The sequence below is a fragment of the Vidua macroura genome, chromosome Z (assembly GCF_024509145.1).
Source record: "Vidua macroura isolate BioBank_ID:100142 chromosome Z, ASM2450914v1, whole genome shotgun sequence".
Classification (NCBI taxonomy): Eukaryota; Metazoa; Chordata; class Aves; order Passeriformes; family Viduidae; genus Vidua; species Vidua macroura.
The window spans coordinates 13,901,853-13,925,902 of NC_071611.1; the positions used below are offsets into that span (position 1 = coordinate 13,901,853).

General features: G+C 38.9%; 2 long non-coding RNA genes across 2 annotated transcripts; one reads left to right on the forward strand and one right to left on the reverse strand.

Moving 5' to 3' along the window:
* Positions 1-9,783: 9,783 nt before the first annotated feature.
* LOC128821396 (uncharacterized) lies at positions 9,784-11,549 on the reverse strand. The gene is made up of 3 exons (XR_008441096.1): positions 11,393-11,549; positions 10,056-10,191; positions 9,784-9,822 (listed from the first exon to the last, which is right to left on the reverse strand). It is a non-coding gene; the product is annotated as an uncharacterized LOC128821396 (long non-coding RNA).
* A 1,696-nt stretch (positions 11,550-13,245) lies between these two features.
* On the forward strand, positions 13,246-15,347 carry LOC128821398 (uncharacterized). The gene is made up of 3 exons (XR_008441097.1): positions 13,246-13,381; positions 14,892-14,950; positions 15,260-15,347. It is a non-coding gene; the product is annotated as an uncharacterized LOC128821398 (long non-coding RNA).
* The last annotated feature ends 8,703 nt before the right edge of the window (positions 15,348-24,050 follow it).

A 24,050-nucleotide genomic window follows, 5' to 3' on the forward strand; every position in this document is an offset into this window, starting at 1 on the left:
TAAAAATGTTTTAATTGCATCCCATTTTCTCCACAACTTAATTTGGATGAGACATACATGTATGTCTTATTGCTCTAAGCTGCTCTCAGATTAAGAAGAAGAGTGTCTATGCTGTTAATTGTATTTTATCCCACTACTAGACATTTTATGTGTTGCTACTACACATTTTATGTCAAATGTCTCAAGCACTGTGTAGTGCTTTTTGCAGCTCAGTACTTACATCTGAGCCAAGCGCACTCTTTGGAATTATCTACAAAAATGCATCTTTGTTCCTAATTGGTGAGAGAAGATGCATCAGGGAATTTCTAATTCAGTTCAAAAGGTTATTTAGAACAGAGACAGATTTTCTTTCCAATGATAATTTAAAGATCATGCAAAGAAACAGGTTTTCTGTCTGTTGGAAATAAAGAATGTCATAAGTGAATACTGTGGCATGGTGTATATATTTATGTATTGAGTGAATGGCTTAATATAATTGGATAAATCTAAGTTAGATGGGAGAAATCATTAAGTTGAAATCTCTGAATTCTAAAAACTTTTCTACTTCTTCTTCGAAATGCATGTGAGATCATTGTAATGTAATGTTAATGCCACTGATCATAAACTCAGTTGAACATGAGAGATACATACATAAAAAAATGTGCTTACAAAATTAAAACACAATCCCAGGTTCATATACTTCGTGTTCTGGTATTTTTAAAAGGCTATATATAAACTCATATAACAAATGAGAGTTATTGCAGTATTTGCATAGAAAGTGATAAATAACAAGTGTGTGCAATCTTCATATGAAAATATAGATATATTTTATAGTTATACTTCTTATTAGTCCTGCTCTAAGGATAAATTTATCTCTTCATCCTCTCAACACTAATTCTAGTGGTAGTTGGGAAGAAACTGTTCTGGTGAGTATCAATCTGGACAATCCAGTATTTTAGATTAACATAATTTAAAACTAAAACTCATTCCCTTCCCATTTTGTCTACAACTGTTGAACATTTGCTGTGGCAAAGAAAGCTTCCTAAGCTATTCAGTAACATTCAAAAATGTAGAAGAATCCTACTTGAGAGAAAACACTTTTCACAATAGGAAAATCCAACTTTAAATAACAAAAACACCCTCAAATGAAGCCAGGCCAAGCATGAACTTTATTGAGGTTATCAACTACACTTTATTTTTGTTTACATAATGAACAGATTCTTTTTTTTTTTAATTTTCTATCTGTAGCTCACTAAAGGAAATGCTTTTCCCTTTAACTCTTTCTCCTTTATTTCCCGCTGAGTCTGGCTTGGAAATTAAGTTTTATCTAATAATTTTCAACTCTCCAGAAAGATCTACTGGAAAGATGATCTTGATCAACCCTCTTCCACAAATTTGTTCAAAACTAATGTTTGTTCAAACTATGATGCTTACATGTAGGAATTGCTACAGAGATATGCCCTAGCACATATATAGGATCAAAGAATATGAATCTTTATTGCAGACTGTTGCAGAGCTTTCTACGCATATGAAAGGACTTTGAAACCTTCCCTGTTAATTGCTGCTTACAGTCAACCTACCAGTGTGATCCTATCACAAAGGCAGAAGAATAGATACAGGCATATGTGGTTCAAGGAAGTAACGTATTTACATAAGATGAGTCAACAGTTGAAGAACAGAACCCACTTCTAGTGACATTTGTTAGTAACATTTTTCATTTATATTTAAATGATGTTGTCACAAGTGTGTGCTACAACAAGTTTGCAGATCCAGCTTTCTGCTGACATTTGTGACTGAACTGTTTCAAATGTTTGAATGTACTGAATCATACTGTTGTTATTATTATGTGTGCGAACTGAATATAATGTCTTACTTACCCTTAGGGTGAAATGGAACAGAAGGTGCAGTACTGGCAGACAGAATTCTCTGAACATCCAGACTGACAGTGTCAGGATTGCTGTCTGGGTCTAACAAAGAGGAAACAGATTTTACTGCAGTAGGACCAATGTATTGATTTCCATGAGCATTGGCAAGACTCCTCCTGAGTGTGGTGTGATTACTTTCAAACTTACACTGTTGTCCGCATGTTGTTTGCATTTGTATACTGTGTCCCCCAAAAAGGAAATAAAAATATACCATTTCCTGAGAGAAGCCCAACTCTGTCTATCTTCCCTTCATTTTTTGTCATCTTAGGGCAGCACAGAACAAGGGCAACTAAACATCTTAAAGTGAGTTGATTTTCTGAAGGATGGAATGCAGCCAAAGTACTCACTCTTTTGGGAGAGGAAAACAGAAAACAAGTCTACATGTGCTATGCTTGGGAACACAGAAGCAATTTTCAAAGATTATTTTAACAATTTACTTTTAGCTGAGGTAGTACAACAAGGCAGAAGTGGTTCAAGTTATCTTGTCTGCTTGAAATTTTCATCTAATCCATAGAACAGACTAGAGAAAATCTAAAAAACTACAAGCATGTGATGAGAATTAAGAGGTTCTGCTGTGTAATCAGTACTAAATTAAATAAACTCTTAATTACAAAAGTAAAATATTTTACTGGTTCAGAATGTCTAACAGTAAAACTATGAGGTTTGATAATCAAATGACAACAGACGGAAAATAACAGGCACATTAAAAAATATTTTAATCTGATTTTAAAGATATTTTAAAAAGCAATGATGCTTTTAACCTCATTTGGGATTAACTTTTTAGGAGCAAGAGAGTAGAATTTGAATGCATTTAATAGGAGGATGCAATTGTTGTAAATAGAGACAAGCCAATCTGAATTAATTAATAGCATACATTTATTTTGCGATTGCGTAACAATTTAGAGTTCGAATTTCCCCAGCCGCTCGGTTGGGTCAGCCCACAGTCTACAGAGCAGCTCTGGGTGCAAAACGGAGCCCGACAGAGTCAGTGCCTCCTTAGAGTTTTTGCACACCATTGTATTTCTGCAGAGGGTTTTTATACTTTTTATTCTGCCTTTGGCTATAAGTCATTGTGGCAAGCTGCATATTCATGCAGTCCTCTCACAGAGAAGGCATTTTGGCCGCTGATGTCTTCCGAGCAGCAGATCATCAGCTAGTGATGAGTCCAGATGTCCCCCTCCTTGTCTTCCCTCCTGGTGTTGAGTCTGGGTCCGGCCTCTATGCCACCTGCCTGTGATTCACTTGGGTGTGACCTAATAGCCAGCTCTTTGCAGTCATTGTTTTATGCTGGCTAGGGATTTTAAAATGCTAATTAGGTGCCCAGCAAGTCAATCTTCGAGAATTTCCTTTTGCCTTTGTTTTTCCAGTAATTCTAAAACATTTTGTGGCTACAGTGTATAACATCTATAACTACAACTTATTACATACAACCCCAACTGCAAGAATTATACATATATAACACAATGAACAGGCTATATTTAACTAGTGACATGTTAAGTCTAGGAAGGAAGTGTGAGGGATGGTGAAATTTAGATGGGAAAGAGCTTCTATACATCTCTGTTTAGCAAATAGAGTGCAATAAAGGAAACAAACAAAAAAAATCAGAAAAAACAGCCAAATAGAACAAAAATTCTTGCATATTTTCAGGCTTTATCAAAGTCAGTAATAAAATATTTTATTTTAAAAATTAACCATTAGCTTAAGTATCACTTTCATGAGTTCAGAGAGGATAGGCTTACATCTCAAAATGCATGCCCTTCATGTTGAAGAATATTAGCACTTCAGGTTAGCTGACAGGGAAATTGAGGCCATGAGTGGCTGGCACTCTGTGTACAAATACAGAGGAGATCAAAGAGCTGCAGAAATAGGCACCACATACTGTTTTCCTGAGGTTGTAGGAAACAGCAGCAGTGAAGGGAGACCCTTAGCAAGCAAGCCACAGCACACTGATCATGCAGAGGAGGAAAAGCATCCTCATGGCTGGCATTGTTAATGAGGAAATTACTGTTTCTTGACCTTGGCTTTCTTGAAACCTTGCTGTTTGGAAGTCCTGGAGATTTGAAATATTGTCTGTTAAGATCAGAGGAAGGGGTGGGGGGGACTGGGGTAGGACTGTGTTGCTTGCTGTCTTGTTTTGCTCTTAATAGATATGGTTTTCCCTTAAACTTCAGCCAGACTTGGATCAGTTTTATAGATAATGATGAAGTCTGAAGATTCCAATACAGAGTGGCCTTTCACATGATCATATTGACTGCTTGTTCGTGATCCAACAATTAAACACGGAGACTTCCTGCTCATGTTGTCCTTGCGTGCTCTTACTGGAGACACAAATTCTAATTGCTCTCAGCTAGTTCCTTGGTGAAGAGGCATGCCCTGTTATTTTGAGATTTTAACACTATGAAGCAAAGTCACAGGTAATTCCATTGTATAAGCCTAATCTGTTCCCAAGGTTGATGAACATGTACTATAAGAAAATAAAAACATTTTCAGAGAATCATAGAATATGCTCAGTTGTGAGGGACCCACAATGATCATCAAGTCCAACTCCTGGCACTTCATAGGACCATCCCAAACAGTCATACCATGTTCCTGAGAGCATTGTCCAAATGCTTCTTGAACCTCCCCTGCCACAACTTCAGGCTTTCCCTCAGGTCCTGTCACTGGTCACCACAGCAAAGAGATCAGCGCCTGCCCCTCTTCCTCTCCTCACAATGAAATTGTAGACTGCAATGACGTCTGTCCTCAGTCTCCTCTTCTCCAGGCTGAACAGATCAAGTGGCCTCAGCCACTCCTCATACAGCTTCCCCTCAAGGTCCTTCACCATCTTTGTTGCCATCCTTTGGATGCTCTCCAACAGTTTAATATCTTTCTTACATTTTGGCACCCAAACCAGCCCCCAGCACTGGAGATGAGGCCGCCCCAGCTCAGAGCAGATCAGAACAATTCCCTCCTTTGCCCGGCTGGTGATGCTGTGCCTGATGCACCCCAGGACAGGGTTGGCCCTCCTGGCTGCCAGGGCACTGCTGACCCATGTTCAACTTGCCATCAGGTGCCTTTCCATGGCACTGCTTACAGCATCTCATTTCCCAGTCTGTCCATACATCCAGGGTTGGCCCATCCCAGATGCAGAGTCCAGCACTTTCCCCTGTTGAACTTCATGTGGCTGGTGATTGCCCAGACCCCTGATTTGTGGAGGTCTCTCTGCAGGGCCTCTCCCTGCCCTTGAGGGAGTCAACAGCTCCTCCCAGTTTTGTATCATCTGTGAACTTGCTCAGTATCCCTTCCAGTTCTGTGTCCAGGTCATTTATGAAGATGTTGAAGAGCAGAGGGCCAAGGATGGGGCCCTGTGGAGCCCCTCCAGTGACAGGTTCCCAGTCTGATGTCACCCCATGCACTGTAACCCTTTGTGCCTGACCCATGACCCAGCTGCTCACCCATCCCATGATGTGTTTATCCAGATGTGGGCTGCACATTTTGTCCAGAAGGATCCTGTGAGAGACAGTGTTGAAGGCTTTATTAAAATCCAAAGAGATCAACTGGCTTCCCTTGAGCAAATGGGTGGGTTACCTTGTCATAAAAGTAAATCAGGTTTGATAAGCAGGATTTTCCTCTCTTGAAGACATGCTGGCAGTGACCAATGACTCTGTTGTCTTTCTGATATTTTTCAATACCTCCCAGAATAATTTTAACCATTTTCCAGTTTTATGCATTGTGCTAGATATGTCTTAACCACTGTAGATAGATCAAACAGTTGTTTGATTTTATTCATGCTTTTTGTTTCTCCTTGCGTAAATATATATATATATATATACACATATATATATGTATTTATTTAATTCCTGAAGTCATGCTAACTTTGAATAATATGTTTACATTTTCTCACTTTTGTTAGGAAGGTTGGGCACTGATCTTGCGATTACATACATGCTAGTCTTTAATATTGTATGTAATTCTGCAAAATAAGACATATTTGACCCGGAGAAAATGCTCAGTTAATGCACTAGATTTCTAATACCACACCTAGACCTACTTCCATGGCATGATATCATGTTATGTGTAATAGCATAATACTCTGAATGATTGTTAAAGGAAATTAAGAGTGTGAGTCAGGAAAGCTAAGGAATCTATTAATTTTAATTATTTATGTATTATTTTTCAAAAACTTCTTAGGAAACAACCAACTTTATCTTAAGGCAGAAGGTGATAAAAGTGATAGGCTACTCTAGACCATAAATTCCTAATGTGCTTTATATGTTTTAAGGACTACAGAAAGTGAAAGATCAAACATACAGCCACTGAAAAGTTCAAAACAACTACATTTATGTCAACATTTATGCCCATGTGAGTTTTCTTATGATTCTTGAAATAGTGACCAAAGCCTAAGTACCACTGCTAGTAATTTGTCCCAAATTCAAAAACCAGCTCTTTATTGTTTTTAATAAATAAATAAATAATTTTCTATGAGATTCATGACTGTGATGAGCTGTGGTGTCCCAATGACTGGCAGTGAAAACCACATGTAACACTCTTACATGATGGCTGCTTTTTTATCCACTTCACGGTACCCAAGTACTTTCAGGCCTACTAATCTGGCAGTTTATTTCCTAATCACCACAATGTAATATATCCCTTTGTAAATATTCCCTGTTTTTGTAATTATGAGCCAAATGTTTTTTGATACATTTTCCCATTCCTTTTCCCTCTCCACTAAAACCTTGAAAAATATTATTTCCTACAGAATACCCTTTGTGTAACAGGGATTGTAACACTGTCACACACTTTTTGTACCTTTTCTAGTGCTCAGGTTATGTGGCCTCCCCCAAGTCTTCTAGGGTGCTTTGTGAAAGGCTGCCAGTCAGAAATTGGTGTCAGTCAAATTTGAGTCAATGTCAGGACTGCTATGCAACAGTTGCTTCCAAGTTTTCCTTTAATACCTCGGATTTGTGTTACTAATATTAAACAAAAATTCTTTGCAATGAATTTTAAATGAAGGAAAATTTCTCACCAGAGATTTATTAAAAGCAGGCTAACAGTTGTTCTCTTCCCTCCCTCCCCACTCCTTTTTAGTAGAAGTGCTTTGAATTATATATTAACCAAAAAGGTAAACAGAATAAAATGGGCAATTAAATATTAATGGAAGATGTAGTGGAATTGTCCTGTGCAGCACTTAAAATGGCCCGAATGATTGAGCTGTGAATTGCTCTCCCTTAGGTATTGAAAAATTCATCAGCACTATTTAATAAATGTTCGTATTCGTAGCCACTCATGTTTACACTACAGCACTTCCAGAAGAGTGCTTACTAAAGAAAACATTTTAATGGAAGGTGAACTTTCCTGTACAGTGAGTCACCTTAAATTATACAGACTGTGTGATAGAAGAGGCAGAGAAATCTCTGAACAGACAAATGAGAAATACGCATAAGTTAAGAGCATTTTTCTTAAAGAGAACTGCCCATGAATTGTAAATGGCTTTCTGAATCTGAAGCTATTTTGAGGCTTTTAAAAATTCATTTTGTTTGCATTTTAAAAATATTTAACCTTCACTATCTATATGAAATCATCTTCCATGATGACTTACGCTAAGGACACTGCTATTACTGAAACGTCACCTGGTTGACCTAAAGAAAGGGAAAGAGTGGCAAAACAAAACTGGTATCACAAATCAATCCAGTGTTGAAGTAGCCCTTCTCCAGGTGATACTCTGTAGACTCAATTTGCATATGAAGCATATAAAGACTATTAAAATATTCATTAGCAAATTTACTGTGTTAATTAATGAATTCACACCAAAACCATTGAAAACAAACATGAAAACTCTTGAGTGCTTTGTATATTAACTAGTTTGGTTGTAAAAATATCTGTGCTTTATAGGAGGATTTTTGGTCTTGGTGTGGTTCGTGAGTACTGAATCAACCTGGAAGCAGCACACTGGTCCTAGCTGCTGCCTCAAATTCTCCCATTGCCCCCAGTCTCCAAGGCACATGGGGAAGAAAGCTACATGCTTCCTGGAGAGCCACAGTGGGCAATGTTCTTAGATACCCAGTGACTGCATCATGGTCTGCCTTTGTATTCTTCTTCAGGGCATGGGTCTTTGACTTTTTTAATAGGTATTTTTTCTTTCATTAGTATGTTCAAGTCTGCAGCTAGGGGAATGGTAGAACTGGCCATAGCAGATGTTCAGGTGCCCCATGAGCTCTAGAACAGTGTGACCTGTGTCTATCCTGTTATTAATGCAGCAAAGGTCCTTCTGACTTTTGTGACCCTCTAGTTTTGCTTACTAATTCTACATATAAAATATATGATATCCCATGGCAGTTCAGTTTAGTGCACTTTGGCTGATCTAGGCAAGCACTAGGGAAATTTTGACCAAAATATTTCACTCAAAGGAAGTAATCTCTAATTGTGCTGTGCAGGTTCACACAGTAGCTAAGGACTTGCGTTGTCTTGGAAAATGGATGAAGTTTAGAAAGCAGTATGTGGTAGTCTGTTGTTTTGCAGTTTGTTCTTCTGTAGTAGGTTTTAAATATTCCTTGTTATAAGTTGTAATGGTTCATTCCATGTACCCCATTTGGCTTCCTTGATGGTTCAGTCCTGAGTTGTTTACCGCAAGATTCTCCTGCCAAGTGCATGTTAATCTCCTTGTAACTCTGTTCCCTTCTGGAATGTTCCTTGTCCTTCATCCCTTCCTCAAAACAAGATTGGAGCACAAGGTTTGCTCCTTCCCCTTGGTGGCTTCTATTGGATAGCCCTTACCCTGCACCCCTCCCCTAATGCCTTCCTATTGGCAAAAGGTTGTGTCCTCCCCTTATTCCTGCCTCTCCTTAAAAGCAGCTTTTTGTCCTCAGTTATTGTCATTTGTCTCTGAATCCTCTGGGGAATAAAACTTCCTGGAACGCAAACAAGTGACCCCTCTCTATTCCTTTGCCTTTGTTTTTCGTACTGTGCTGCTGCTGTGTTCCCCACGCCACAGCCATCTGCTGCAGGGAGCTGCGAGCCCCTGCACGCACCATGACCCAGGGGAACTCAGTAGAGATCCGGGGGCGACCGCTCTCATGACTGCACACCGGTCTCGGGGAGTGAGCTGGCTGGGGAACATCTTCCCTATGACCACAGCGCACAGATACAGAAGTAGTGGTCTCTTTTATGACAATTTGGGTACTAAAGTGACATGGTGGCAAGTTTACACTTCTAACAAAAGATGTATGTGTCAGCCAAGATTGGTTGAATATTTTCATAAGAGAGACACTTCATTGAAGATTAGCATGGTTGGAGGCAAGATTTAATTGAGTTGCTGTGCTGGGGAAAACTCAAGTAAACTTCAGAAATACTTTCTCTAGCATGTGCTTTTATATGGAAGTTAAGACAAATTCAGGCATTTCAAAATTCAGACTTGGTTTCGGTGAAACATTCTCAGAGGTTAGGAGATATAAGCAACACTCATCACAATACAAGGATAAGCTAATTTTTTTATAGTGCTGCAAGGATAAAACTTCTTAGCTCAAAGAGCTGCCTAGTGGAGATGTGTCAGACAAACCAGCTGTAAGATATCCCATCTCAGTCACTGTCATAGGGAATGATGCACACATCAGCAAAAATGCAACAGATGGTTTCAAACATCTTGTGAAACAATGGAAGTTGAAAGTGTTTGCAAACTTGAGAAATTCTTGTTTATTATCTCCAGTTCTCTTAACTGACTCCTTAAAATGAAGAGTGCTTAAAAATGTTATGCATAGAATCTTTTGAAATAATCAAGATTATTTTATAGCTGCTTTAAAAAGCTCTTCCATAAAACATCTTGTTGAAAAGAAGTATATACTATGTCCATTAATATATTTATTAAGAATAAGGTGTGGGAAAAAAAAAAACAACCAAACTCAAAGCCAGTTAAGATTTATTCAATGGTAGCTGAGAAGAGCACCTGGGAAAGGATTAAAATAAAGTATTTCTCAGGGAATTAAAATCAATCCTTTTACAATTCTTTTGGTGGGTTTGTAGAGATGTTAAAAGGAACTATAGTGGGGTGCAGTAAAGAGTTGCAGAAAGCCGAAAGGCAAGTACTGATCTCTTCACGCTTGTGACTAGCAAAAGGACTTGAGGAAATGTCATGAGGCTGAGTTGAGGTAGGTTAAATACCAGAAAAAATGTTTTTACCTGGATGGTGGTTCACAGGTGGTTCCAAGTTTACCTGGAACAGGCTCCCCAGGGAAGTGATCACAGCACCAGCCTGACAGAGCTCATGAAGCACCTGGAATATCCTCTCAGGCACAGGGTATTGTTGCATCCCGGGCTGTGTTCAGATTGGGGGTTTTATTAGGGTTTTAAGTTAGCCAGTTCTGTGTACCCCTTTGTACACCCCTGTTCCCCCCTGGTTCGCTCCAGGCTGCGTGCCATTGGAGCTTTTCCATGTCACTCCAGTAACCACCCCCCATCCCTTCCTGAAACTTCCCTGCCAGTTACCCCATCCCTGCGTCCCCGTTTGTCCCAGAGCCCTGTGTCCGCCCTATCACGTCCCCATTGGTCACCGTGGTCCACGTCACCGCCACAGTGCCTGTCCCCATTGGGTGGGAGGGCTTCTGCCCTCCTTGGCCCCCCCCCTATAAAATCCCACGCCCCTCCGGTCCCAGTGCCATTTTATCCACGTGGCACTAGGGAGTGATTTGCACTTCTCTGTCGCAGCTCCACGCAACAATAAAAGCTCTCCAGCTAGCCACGCGGGCGAACTGGACATTCCTTCCCTCTTTGTCTCGGCCCTCGCGCACAGCAGCAGAGCGCAACCAGCCCCACCCTGGTGTGTGGAACACAGTAACGCCCAGGAGGAAGCGGCGCCCCGGTCCTGCCGAGAAGCAGCGCCCTTGCTGGGCTCTCCGGAACTGCCCGGGACCAGGGAAGACAAAGCAATGCCGCGGGGTATGACTCCTGGAATGTCCTGTGCAGGACTGGGAGTTAAACTCAATGGTCCTGATGGGTCCCTTCCAACTCAGCATATTCTGTGATTCTGTGTGTGGTGGTTTGTTGTTTTACAATTGTCTTCTGTTAATAAGTTTATAATGGTCTGTCCCATGTACCCCGTTCTGTTCCCCTAATGGTTTAGCCCTAAGTTGTTTACTCCAATGTTTTCCCGCCAAGTGCCTGTCAGTCCCTATGTCAGTCTCCCCAGTCCCTCCCTTGTACCTCCCTTGTCTCCTTATGTGCCCCTGTCAATCCCCAGTTCACTGCCCCCTACCCCTGCCTGTCAAGTTAGACACACCCTGTTTGTTCTGGAAAGTTCCTTGTCTGTTACCCCTTGCACAGTTTTCCATTGGACTGTTAAGCCTGCTCCCTCCCCTGTGCTGCCTTTATTGGATTACCCCAGTTGTGTTCTCCTCCCCTAATGTCTCCCCATTGGATGTGAGTTGTTTCCCCCCCTGGTACCCTCTCCTATTTAAAATTTGATGCCCCCCTCATTCCTTGGCTTACTTGTCCCTAAACCCTCCTTGAGAATAAAGTACCTTGGAATTCATACAAGTGGTGTCTTCCTATTTCTTCACCTCAGTCCTTCATTCCTGCTTCGGAGCTGTGCTACCCACGCCCCAGCGAGCCACAGGGAGCGGCAACTCCCTGTGAGCACTGCCACCCTGGAGGTCGCAGAAGAGATCTGGGGGCAGCCCTTCCTGTTGCGTCCTCTGGCCATAGGGAGTGTGCCACCCGGGAGACCTCCATACTGTGGCTGCAACCGGGCAGTAACACTGTGATTCCGTGACCACATAGTTTCACCTGACGTGCTGTGAGTTCACGTGTGATGTAGCATGGTCAGTACCATGGGGAATGAGGGAGAGGGGCAAAAGGTCTAAACCAAAAAATTTTTACACAAAGATCCCTTGTTAAGGACTTTTAGTATTTTTTGTTTTCCTCATGGGTGTACCAGGAAAAAAAGGACATTGGATTTCAGAAGTAGGGTAAGTCATGACATTGTTACATATGTTTTGCAGCTAACAACAAAGATACAGACTTTCACTGACTTTCATTTGGTGAGGCTGGAAAGGGTTTTTCCTGTTTTATTTGGACAAAATTTAAATGAAAAGTTTGATAAGCATCCTGCCTTTTTTAACCCACTTGTTAAAATGGAAGATGTCCTCTACTATCTCTAGCAGGCTGAAATGTGGAAAGATGGGGTTTGGAGTTTTTTTTGAAAGAAGGGTGGAAGGAACTGATATCAGCCCTTGACAATAAAATCATAACTCTGAAAGATTTAATGGAAAGAGATTTTAATGGCAATTATTATCCTGTGAGAAAGAATTTGCTTGATTATTTGGTTGGTCACCTGGGAAACTTAAATCAGTAGGTAGATGGATACTGGCAAGAATTTTCCAGACTTGTTTATAGTGAAAGATTGGGTCAGTTCACTAAATCTTCTTACCTTTCTTCTTTTCAGGAGCAGGCAACTTGTTTCATCAGTTTTGGTGAGAGTATCTTAGAAACTTCAATTTCAAATGAGTGAAAAGTTGAAAGTTTTGTCTCATGAAAAAAGGCATTATTATTGTCCCAGTAAAGCAGGTTTTTCCAAAGGAAATACTTAGTTTGCTCACACTTTTCACACTTCAGGGATTACTTGGTCAGTTCTACTTTTTGATCCATATGCTGCAGAAGAAAAGAGTCTCTACCTTCTTTATATTTCATTAGCCCCTCTCAGAAGCACTACCTAGGCTAAATTTTACGCAGATTTTGAATACTTGAGCTACTGCTGGAAACACTGCATTTTAAATCAAGGTGCTTCAATTTTTATTGATGAAACAACAAACTACTTTTGCTGTCAGTTAAAATGTGTGTGGTATCTGAGAAATGTATTGACTTAAAAAATAGGAAGCACTCAAAGAGCCTAATGATGTTTGGCTGCCTGTCTTATTCTAAATCCTATGAAACCATGAATCCTTCTTAAGGCTGCTAGTCATACTTAATTCTGTTCAAGTTCTAATAAAGAAAAACCCATTTGGCTTTGTTCAAGATTTTCCTCTCTAACTTTATCCTGATCCATGAACCTCCTCCCACTTCTCAGTCCTACATTTATTGAGCATCAGGCTTCATCTTGCCTCCTTTTATATATCAGTTTTGGAATGTGAGGCACTTTTCTCTGGAGAAGAGATAATAGGGAAAAATGTATTTTGGATCTCTCAGTCATGTTGTGGTATTGTGCTGAAACTTCTGTTTTCCTGTATCTCTTCATTCTTCTCCTTCTTTCCTGTGCATTATTAACATTGCCCCTAAATTATTTACTGTAGCTCGTAAAATGTCATTAGTGAGAGTCGTTTCACTGGTAAGGGGAACTAAAAACTATCTTGCAGAGAATTGAAGGAGAGTGAGAGAAGAAAAAACAGTGGGGCTAAAGACATATCACTGTAGAAAGGGAGTAGATGGTAGAAGCTTGAAACAGAGGAGAGACCATTGGGCGAAAGGACTGGAGTGCAGACAACAGTGCTGAAGAGAGGCTGAGGATTAAAGAGGTAACTTGTAGTGACATTAGAGTGGAAAATTAAAGGAATTGTACTGCTTTGAAAATAGGAGCACTGATGTAAAAGGCCATTACAATACATCCAGTGAGTTGAGATATTGACTGAGGCAGAAGTTGGATTTGTTAAGAAAAATCATGAAAACTATCTGAGAAGGACAGAGCTGATGCAAATGAATAGTGTGCTTTTAGTTGGAATATGTAGAAAAATAGGTCTTGGAAGAATGTTAATAGAGTTGAAAAGTACTCATAGGTGGCCTGCAGAGGGAGAAGGAATGAAGATATCTGGCAGAGCAAATATCTGGAAAATAATAACTGAGGGAAAAGTTGCTATGAGGGAAAAGTTGCTAGAAGATAAACAACTGACTGTGAAAACTTCAGTGAGACTTTAAACACAGTCTTGACATTTTAGGCAGAAGCTATAGGACATCAAAATATATATTAATGAAGGAGAGAAATGGAAATTATAGGAGACAATGGAACAGATAACCTTTAAATTATAAATGCAAAAACTGAGTGGAATTGGAGGAATAGAAATGATTTTTTGTTACTTTTTGGTGGTAAAATGTATTTCAAAAATATGGAAATGTCTGAATGTCTTAGGGTGACTAAGATATATAATATATCTATATAATGATACTTGTATCCCCAATTGTCTGTTCTGTTAATGCTGGATATTAAGTTTTTCACCTTTAAGATTGGTTCTGAGAGTGAAGTGGGGGAGAAAAGAAGCACAGAGTTTGTTTTCAGACACTGCACTTGCTCTTCCTCATCCTTCTCCTGGACTGCATTATCTGCAGCATGGATAGACTGTGGGAAAGAGCTCTCCTTTGCTTTTAGTTAGATTTTAGATAGCTGAGGCAGAGAAGTCCCCTGGACTGTGGGTTTTCTTTTTCTTGGAACTATTCAAACCTACTCTGGACTGAACACCCAGAAAAACATTGGGAGCTTGCACCTGTGGCCCACTGAAGCACACAACACAGCATTTTCCAGTGCCAGAGGGACTGATAAGAGACTCAGCAAGCTGATCTACACCCCTTTACAAGGACTTTCTGAATTTGCCATCTCTTCAGAACAGCAAGAGGTTTTATAATTTAATATTATTCATTTTGTATGCTTCTGAATACTTTGCTTGTTAAAGAAACAGTTTCTTCCACTTTTCTCCAAGGAAATCTTTTCCTGAAAGAAATCTTTTCCTCCCCCACTTGGGGGAGGGCCATTTGAATTTGCTTTCTGGAGGGCCCCCATTTGGAGGTTTCCTCCCAAATTTGCCCTAAACGAGGACACTGCAAAATTAGGAACCTTTTTTTCCCCCTTCTAGTAATGTTTTTTTCCACTAGGATTTGAGGCCACCCTTATCTCCATTCTCCTTTAGCATTATTTTGGACCTCAGGGATATCTTCTACACCTTTAGCAAGAAAACCAATTTGACATATTCTTAGTTTTGGACTTTTTTACATTGGCCATGTTTTAGAGACAATGCAGATATTTAGCATCTTTTCCAGGTACTAGCAGGCAGCAGCTCTAAAGAAGCTATTGGATTCTCAGGCTAAGACATGAAAAGGTACATTTTCCAAGCTGCATACAATTACAAAATGTGCAAATCCATTTATTCACTAATAGGGTTTATCCTTAGCTCCCTGTGCACAGCTTTGCAAATTTACTTAAAAATGACCATATTGTAAAATTCAGGCTACTCCTGTAGGATAACTGTATTTTTTTTTTCCTCAGTAGGTAATTAATACTTAGATAAGTAACACACTTAGATTGCAAGTACCTATTCATGTCAAAACCTGACATGCTTTAAAGTGACACACTCACTGAATCTTTGTTAAACTGCAGCAGTCTAATCCATTTTGCCCTCCTCTGGCAGGTTTACCATGGAACTTAATACCATACTTGTATGGGATTATGCCTCAGAATTGGAGATTGAGGGACTGCACATGGATGCTTCATAGAGAACGGCAAATTAAAGGCTGAGAATCCAAGTGTGTGATTCTTATGATTAAAACAGACTGCATTTAATAGATAATTTTAAATCTGTATTTTAAAAATATATAAAAACAAACCCAAAGCCCAAATAATTAGGAATAATTTTATTACAATTTCTTTTAACATAGTCATAAGAAACAGAACATTTATTTGCTCCAACACCCAATTTGATCCTAAAGGTGGAATCCTTTATGGCACTATTTGCATGTCTGCTTGAGAAGATTTAGTGGGAACTACTGGTTGTCTTGAAAATATTGTGGGCACTGTTTTAAAACAATTACTGCAGTCCAGACCTTCCTACAAACACTTAACACATCATGTTTCACTCCCCTTTAATATGATACACTTAGGCAAATATATATGTTTGAAAGTCTGTCTGTAAGCACTAAAAGGAGAGTGCCAAAAGATTTCACATTACACTGTTCAGAACAGCATCCAGAAAACAAAACAGTGAATGTTTTGAGTGTAAATAGGAGGAGTATCCTTGAAGGCAAGATTTTGAACAAATGGCCCTCATTGTAGCAATATTCTGCTATCTCATTAGGGATACAGAATACATACACATACATTAGGGATGGGCAAACAAGCAGACCAAAAACTGAGGCATTTGCCAATAGGGTGTGATAGTTTGTTTGCTATGACAGATGACATTTTATTTTCATGACAGGAATAAGTTCCTGAAAATGTTTCAATGTAACTATTTTCTATTTTGTGTATGGTTTGGTGGCAAGACAAAGAAAAAAAAAAAAGTAAAAAATTTATTTAGAATGCTTTAAATTGGCTTCTTTTCATTTGATTAAAAATTATAACATTAGCTGAGTATTTCTGGAGAGCTCTCCATTTTACCACCTTCCAGAAAAGTTGCTTCAGAAACTCTATCTTTTGTTTTAAGCTTCATATGAAATTAAATTATAAAACTTATAGCTTTAACAGAACAGAGCTCCTACTTTCATGTGTAATAACTCAGGAAACTTGTGCCTTGACACAAAAGTCAGCCTAATATCATATTAACAATGCAGATATCTCCACACAGCTAGGTATTTCAGAAGTTTTGTGGCAGAAGGTGTTTAATAAGTGATACACATCAATGACCTGGGGATAATGAATTTAGTGTTGGTCAATATTCTTTCATTCATGAAAGTAATGAGAGGGCTTTTTTACTGTTCATTTGAAATAATGGAGAAGTTGATAACTTTGTCTCTGAAACAAAGAGCATGAAAGCATCTTCAAGATGATTTGTAGTAAAAATATATGGAACAATCTCCAGGCATTATCTCTAATGTGTTGAAAGGCTGAAATTTGGTCTTCATAATAGATATATAATAATAAGGAATTAATACCATTGTGAATTTTAAAAAGTACTGCTATGGTTAGTTATGTTGTAACTTAGAAAAGCTGAAACAAGTTTTCATGCTTCAGGAAACATTAAACATTTTGATTTGAAAGTCATAAAAGCTTCTAAAAAATTCCAGAATAATGTAAAGGATCTTGTAAGTTTCTAGGTGCTTAAAGTTATTTTGTCAGAACTATTAATTACCTATAGTTTTATTTTGCCCCTAAGTTTGAAAGTTGTGGCTACAAATTTTTGGTGCTGCACACTTTTATTATTTTTTCTTTATTTATCTTCTCTACTTGTCATTCAGTACTTGGGAATATGAACATGGAGATAGAATGAATAAAGAATTTCTTTAAATACTCTTGCCCAGGGAAATAGGTAATAAAACTCTAGCTGACTTCAGTGAAGGGGAGATACTACAAACCCCAGCAATGTGTATGCTATGCACACATGGACGTTGAAGTAGAATATAGATTATAGGTTGGAAAGTAAGCAGAGGTCTGTCACAAGAAGAGGCCAACATCACAACTATAGACTTAAGAAAAAAATACTACCAGTGTTAAAAAGTTTTGAGAGACATGGAGATACATTATCCTGCAGTTCTTGCAGAAAATAAATTACTTTTCACTCTGATTGATATAAATATGATAAAGAACATACAGAAGATGTATTTGTTTCTGAGGATAATTAGCAGCTTTGGAACGGAAGCTACCCTAGGAGGATGGAAAGACAGTTCATGGATGGTTCATGTCTTACTTGAAAAGTAATCTCTGCTGTAATAACAATAATAGTAATAGTAGTAGTGGTAGTAGTAATAATGCCACCTTCCAAACAATTTTTTGTAAAGGAATATCCTTACCAAGAAAGAAGTATAATTTCCTCTTTTTCCCCTACTTTATTTTACTTTATGAGATTTTTTCTTTAATGTGATGTTCTGCTGTCACAGAGGAAGTATTATTTTGGCAATTAACATCACTATTTTGTACACTCTTTCAAGGAGAAAGGAAAAAGCAGATGGGCTGCTTACTCCTCAATGAAGGCAGACATCATAACATTGTAATTGAAAATAGAATCACACAGATGCTCCCAAGAGGCTGCTACTGCTACTTTTAAAATCCCTGTTTTTTTATACATATATGTAAGAATATATAGATATAGACACACATATTCATAATATTATATGTGTTTCAGTTCAGTCTTCACATTAAAAAATTGAACATAATCAAATACGATAGAGGTGGAATAACACAACAGAACAAACAATGTTGGCTTGTGGGAAAACAGGTAGATGGCAACTGAACAATGAAAACTTCAAGACTTTGATCAGTTCTCCTCTACACAAAGTGCAAAAGTTTTCAGAGCTTATGAAAAGCACAGCATGGAATCACCCTTACATGTGCTCAGCTTTATTTTAAATTTGTTTTAAAATCACTGTGACAATCCTGTACAGAGAAATGAATGCAAACACCTTTTTTGAGGTATGACCCTGAAATAAATGGGAAAGATTTGTCTGAAGCTGCTGTGAACTGCAAAACATGAAAATCTGTGTGTCTCCAGTTGTGACAGCTCAACAGTTCTATATTTATCTAGAATATCTAATGCTAAGAGCAGGAGGCTGTGCTGGATGCTGGATGGCATAAAGCAGCTGCACAGATATCCTGGAGTCCCAAGATAGTGGTATTTTTCCAGGAGAAAACACAGTAGCATGTCAAACCCCACAGAAATGAGAGCATTTCACACTCTCTTTAATGACTCTGTTCTGTGGTCCACAAAGTATACTTCTAAAGCAAGACTGAAAGAGGATAGCTTGTACCATTGAAATGGACCTCATGTCAACTCCACATTATCGCTGGTACTTCTTTGGGATTTTTTTGCTGTTGTTTGAAACTTTCAGTCAAGAAGGAAGTGGTATATTATACTGGTGAGAACTGAGAGAATTCACCGAGCTCAATGCCTGCTTGCTGCATTAATAAAATCAAATGAAAAAAGCAATCTGATTAAATTATGTGTGCCTTTTCCTATGCCAGTGGAGCTTAACTAAGCAAACAGAAGCAGTGAAGTAAATCAGTGTTAGTTTATTAAAGATCAGAATTCAATATCTCAATAGTTGAAGATCTCATGCACCAGTGTTCTCACTGTTTAGCTTTCCTATGCAAAGTAAACACAATGGCACTGTGGGACTCTTGTTAGAGAAGTGACACATAGAAAAGCCTAGTTTTCTTTCAAGGAAGATGCTGCTCTATCTACTTGTACTTCTTGTCTTTTCCCAAAACATTGTAATGAAAAAAAAAAATCATAATATAGTTTGATGTTGGTGTTGTAATAGAGGTGTTACCCTTATTTATTATTTTACCCTGTTACTCAGGGCTTGCAGATAGAAATGTACCTCAGCTCAGCTTCTTTTCATTTAATAACTCTCATCTGCACAAATAAATTCCTCTTCACACTGATCTTACCATCCAGATAGCAACCCTTTGCAGTCAGGAAGAAATCAAGGATGTTTAATCTAGTTTTTAGGACTCTCAAAGTTTATACATCACAACAATGTGCTTTCAGTATTAGTACACTCATAGGAGATCTCCAGAAGAGTTTGTTTTAGTCTCAGGGTAGAAAAGCTGTCAGGTAACTCCTTCATCCTAACTCCCTAATCAAAGAAAGACTTGGCTTCTGAAAATACAGAAAATCAAAATACCGTCTACTTATGACTGGGTATGGTTGAAGGTCTCTGATCAGACCAAGTACAGTCTAAGTATTTCAAATGTCCTTTTATATCTGCCTCACACTCTACTTCCAGAGAGGCATAAAGTTTACAGACATCAATTAGTAGAAAATTTCATTTTCTTTGCTGCTTCATTGCTTTGTGCTTCAAAATTTGAAGGTAAAGACTATGTGGGTTGTGACAGAGAGCCTTTAAGTTACTTACTTGGATAAGACTTAGGTTTGAGCCATACTTTTCACAGAAACTATCTCCTTCCTTAAAGAATTGATTTCCAGAAATCTAGGATAAAAGCCACATCTTATAAAATAGATAACAAAAGGGTAATCTTCAGAGCCACTTGGAAATTTTCTAATAAAGCAGAATTTTTTGTGTCCTGGGGAGTCATGTGGTCTAATGAAACAGGGTCACCTGCAGCTTCTGTCCAGGCATGTCACATGAGAGGCTTGCCCTCAAAGTGTCAGCTGTTGCTGATGAAAAATGAGGCTCTTCTACTAGCAATAATGAAATGAGTCGAAATATTATTGACATAGAACAAATACAAGGAAATAAGCGAATATGAAATGATTCTTTCTTCCTGGCCTGTGAGAGAAGTTGGAACTTTTTCTTTCAGCCAATTAATAATAAAATCACAGAGAAAATAAAGTTTTCCTTTGAAAAACTGACTGAATTTTTGTGGATTAAAATACATTAATGAGGGATAGTGACTTTCAGAACAGAGGAATTCAAAGAAATAATTTTCCTCATCTAAGCTTCATTGGCATGTGGGGACAAAATTACAGACTTCAAGTTTCTTCTTGCAGGCTGTGAAGAATTTGAGAATGATCATGAAAGACGAAACTGCTATTAATGGTGCAAGTCCTGTATGGCAAGGGATGAGCTGTGGTAGTCTGTTATTTTACAGTTTGTTCTTCTGTAGTATGTTTTGATATTCCTTGTTATAAGTTTGTAATGGTTCATTCTATGTACCCCATTTGGCTTCCCTAATGGTTCAGTCCTGAGTTGTTTACCACAATTTTCCCCACCAAAATGTTTGTCAATCCACCTGTATATATACCTGGTTCCCTTGTCTTACCCCTGTCTGTCAAAGATAGCACGCTCCTTTGGTTCTGGAGTGTTCCCTGTCTTTCATACCTTCCTTGAAGATAATTGGGTTGTGGGGCTTGCTCCCTCCCCATGTTGGTTCTACTGGGGAGCTCTTACCCTGCATCCCTCCCCTAATGCCCTCCTGTTGGTAAAAGGATGTGTCCTCCCCGTGTTTCCTCTACCCTATAAAAGTAGTCTGTTCAGTTTCAGATTTGTCACTTGCTCTGCCCCACTTTGAGATTAAATCTTTGGAGACTCAGACAAGTGTCCCTCCCTTACTCCTTTGCCTCGGTTTCCTCATGTCTCTGCTGTGCTGCCCACGCTGCAGCAATCACCGCCACCCACAACAGTCTCAGCAGAGACTCGGGGTGGCCACGCACGTGTCTGCCCTGTGGCCACAAGTGGACAGCGGGCCGGTGAACCTGCATCCTGTAGCCACTGAGAGCCAGACACAATGAGCTATCTAAATGTGCAGAGTCCAGAAAGCACAGTCGAAGAAAAAGTGAGAGTGATGAAGGAGGAGATAGCCCAGCTAGCATCTCATCCTCCAAAGGTACAGGTGTTTCTTTGCTGTCATTGTGCACAATATTGCTGAGACCTTTTTTACTGAAATTTGTTTGCAGTTTTTACGTGTTTGCAGAGAACACAGAGTATGGACATTTCTGTTGGAATATAAGAAGACAAGTTAATATCTCTTTACTTGTTCTGTGCTAAAGCTAAATTGTCATTCAATTCAATTCAATTCAAGGTCAGTTTTTAGTCTTAATTGAAAAACCATACCAGACCTCACCTTGCTAATTCAGACCTCTCTGAGCATTTTTGAAGACACCAAAAAAGTTTCAATAGTTCTTTCATGGAAGTATGTAAAGAAAGCTAAATGAAAATCTCATTTGAACATTAAGAAGCCTTAAAAATAGCAGAAAAAAAGTAGATTGTCAGTTATTTTCTGATTAACCCTTAAAAGAAGATATGTTTTTTCCTTTGGTTGTTAGAAAGTATCCAAGCTACCTAACCTGATGTAGTTTTTGGTCAGAGTTAGAATTTCTTGCAATCTGTGAAAAGGGGAGGGAGCAGTCAACATTACTGAGTCTATATGTGGATTTAGTGGCTAAGTGTCAACATAGAAATTTTACTAGTTTCTGTGTTGAAACATTAAGACTATTAAAGATGAAAAAATGCAAAAGCTAGCTTTGTCAGGGGAGGACATGGACATGATTTATATTTATTTTAAGCTGCCTTCTCAATACAAGGATGGTTCCTTTGGTAGCACCTGCACTCATTGAGAAGCCTGTATATTCAACCCCCTTAGCAGAAGCTGGGCTTGAACCGAGTTCTGACTATGCAAGCCATTACTAAATAATTTTTTGCTTGTTGGTAGCCATATTGACCTTTAGCTGAGATACTGGAATCCTCTGGCCAATATTCCCACCTCCTGCTTAATTGGCACTGTATTGAATGTGTTTCCAAGGGAATGTACAACAGCATCCATGGTTGCCTGCAATATTAACACAGCAAAAGGAGCATGTAATTTACTCCTCTGAAAAATGAATGTGTAATAAAAGCCAGCATAATAAATCTCTTCCTGCAAGAATTATGATGACTGCAAGTAGACAGATCATAGTCTATTTGAACAGTGCTTTCTACATTCAATAAACAATTTTGGTTTTGTATGAAAGTCTTAGTAGTGTATTTAGATGGCATCTAAATATTAATTTATTAACCTTTTATTAACATTTTATTAACACCTTTTATTAACATTCAAGTTTATCTTTTTTGTTGAGGCAAATTAATCCTGTTGTAAAAATTCCTTGTAAATAGTAAATTGTTAATATATCACCAAGATATAATTCACCTCACTATATGACAGAGTGAGCTTGATTGGTGATGCCACCATTTCCATCCAATGAAACTTTAATAATTTTCTGAAACTATTGAAATCAGTTTAACTTTTAAAATTAGTATGATGGCATGAAATAAAAGACAAATCTCTTAAATGCATGATACTTGAAAGGGCTATATTAGGATGATACACTGGCAGAACACTAAAAATGTAAGGAAGTAGGTTACTGGGTTTTTATGTATTTTTAAGATTATTATTTAGGATGAAACCCCTCATGTATTCCTTTTACCAAACATCAATGCCTATAGTGCTGGGCAGTCCTTCAGAAGGGCCTTGACAGTGTGGAGAGATGGGCAGAGAAGAACTGTCTGAAATTCAGCAAAGGCAAAGCAGGGCCCTGCACTGGGGAGGAATAACCCAAGCACCAGCAAAGGCTGGGGGTAGATCTGTGGAAAGCAGCTCTGAGGAGAAGGACCTGGGGGTCCTGGTAGACAGCAAGCTGTCCATGAGCCAGCAGTGTGTCCTGGGGGCCAAGAAAGCCAGTGGTGTTCTGGGGTGCATTAGGAAGAACACTGCCAGCAGGGTGAGGGGGTTGATCCTGTCCTTCTACTCAGCCCTGGTGAGGCACATCTGGAGTGCTGTGCCCAGTTCTGGGCTCCTCATGAGAGAAGAGAGAGATGAAGCTCCTTGGTGCAGCAGATTGTGACAAAGATGGTTGTGGGACTGGAACATCTCTCTTATGACAAAAGGCTGATAGACAAGGGACCTCATCAGTGTCTGTGAGTATCCGAAGGGAGGGTATCGAGGATGGATCCAGGATCTGCCTGGTGGTGCTGAGCAATAGGACAAGAGACAAAGGACAGAAATTGATGCACAGAAGTTCCACATGAATGTGAGGAAGAACTTCCTTATGTCCCTGTGACCACACACTGGGGTAGATTGCCCAGACAGGTTGTGGAATGTCCTTTATTGAAGATATTTAGGAACCCTCTGGATGTTATCCTGTGCACTAGAATGGAGCAGGGAGTCTGGACCAGCTGACCCCCCCATTTTTCCTTCCAACCTGACCCATTCTGTGATCACAGGAAAAATAGTACTTTTTATTGATAAAACTGCTTTAAAAAGACGATCCTTAACATTCTGAAGAAACTTAACGGGTTCATGTTTGAAAGATATTTTTACTATGGATACAGCTGTCTTTACACTGAGAATAAGAAATGTCATTTCCTCTATCTCTGCCTATAAAAAAACCCAGCGATGCAGACTTTGATTATATGCAAAAGTTATCTTTGAAACATATCTTGTGTATTTATAGGTATCTTTTGGTGTAGCAGGTGGAAACAGAAGAAGCATCGCATGAATATTTACTTCCCTGGAGGCCATTAGCAAATGCTTCAAAGGTCTCCCTAGAGGGGAAAAATAGTGGTGTACAGCAGAAATCACTAATTTGCAAATCTTCTGGGCAAATTATAAAGTTCAGTGATTCAGCTGCACTGGAAAACTCATCATTCTTAGCAAGATGTGTCACCATTACAAAATGTCAATTTTCTGCCTGTCATGATTTAAAAATGCTATGTTCACTGTATTACTGAAAAACTACAGAAAGAAAGACATTATATTTATTGTGTTTTATACCCTTTTGTCTCAATATCCAAAGAATTTTTTAATAACTCTGATCAGATATGATAAATATT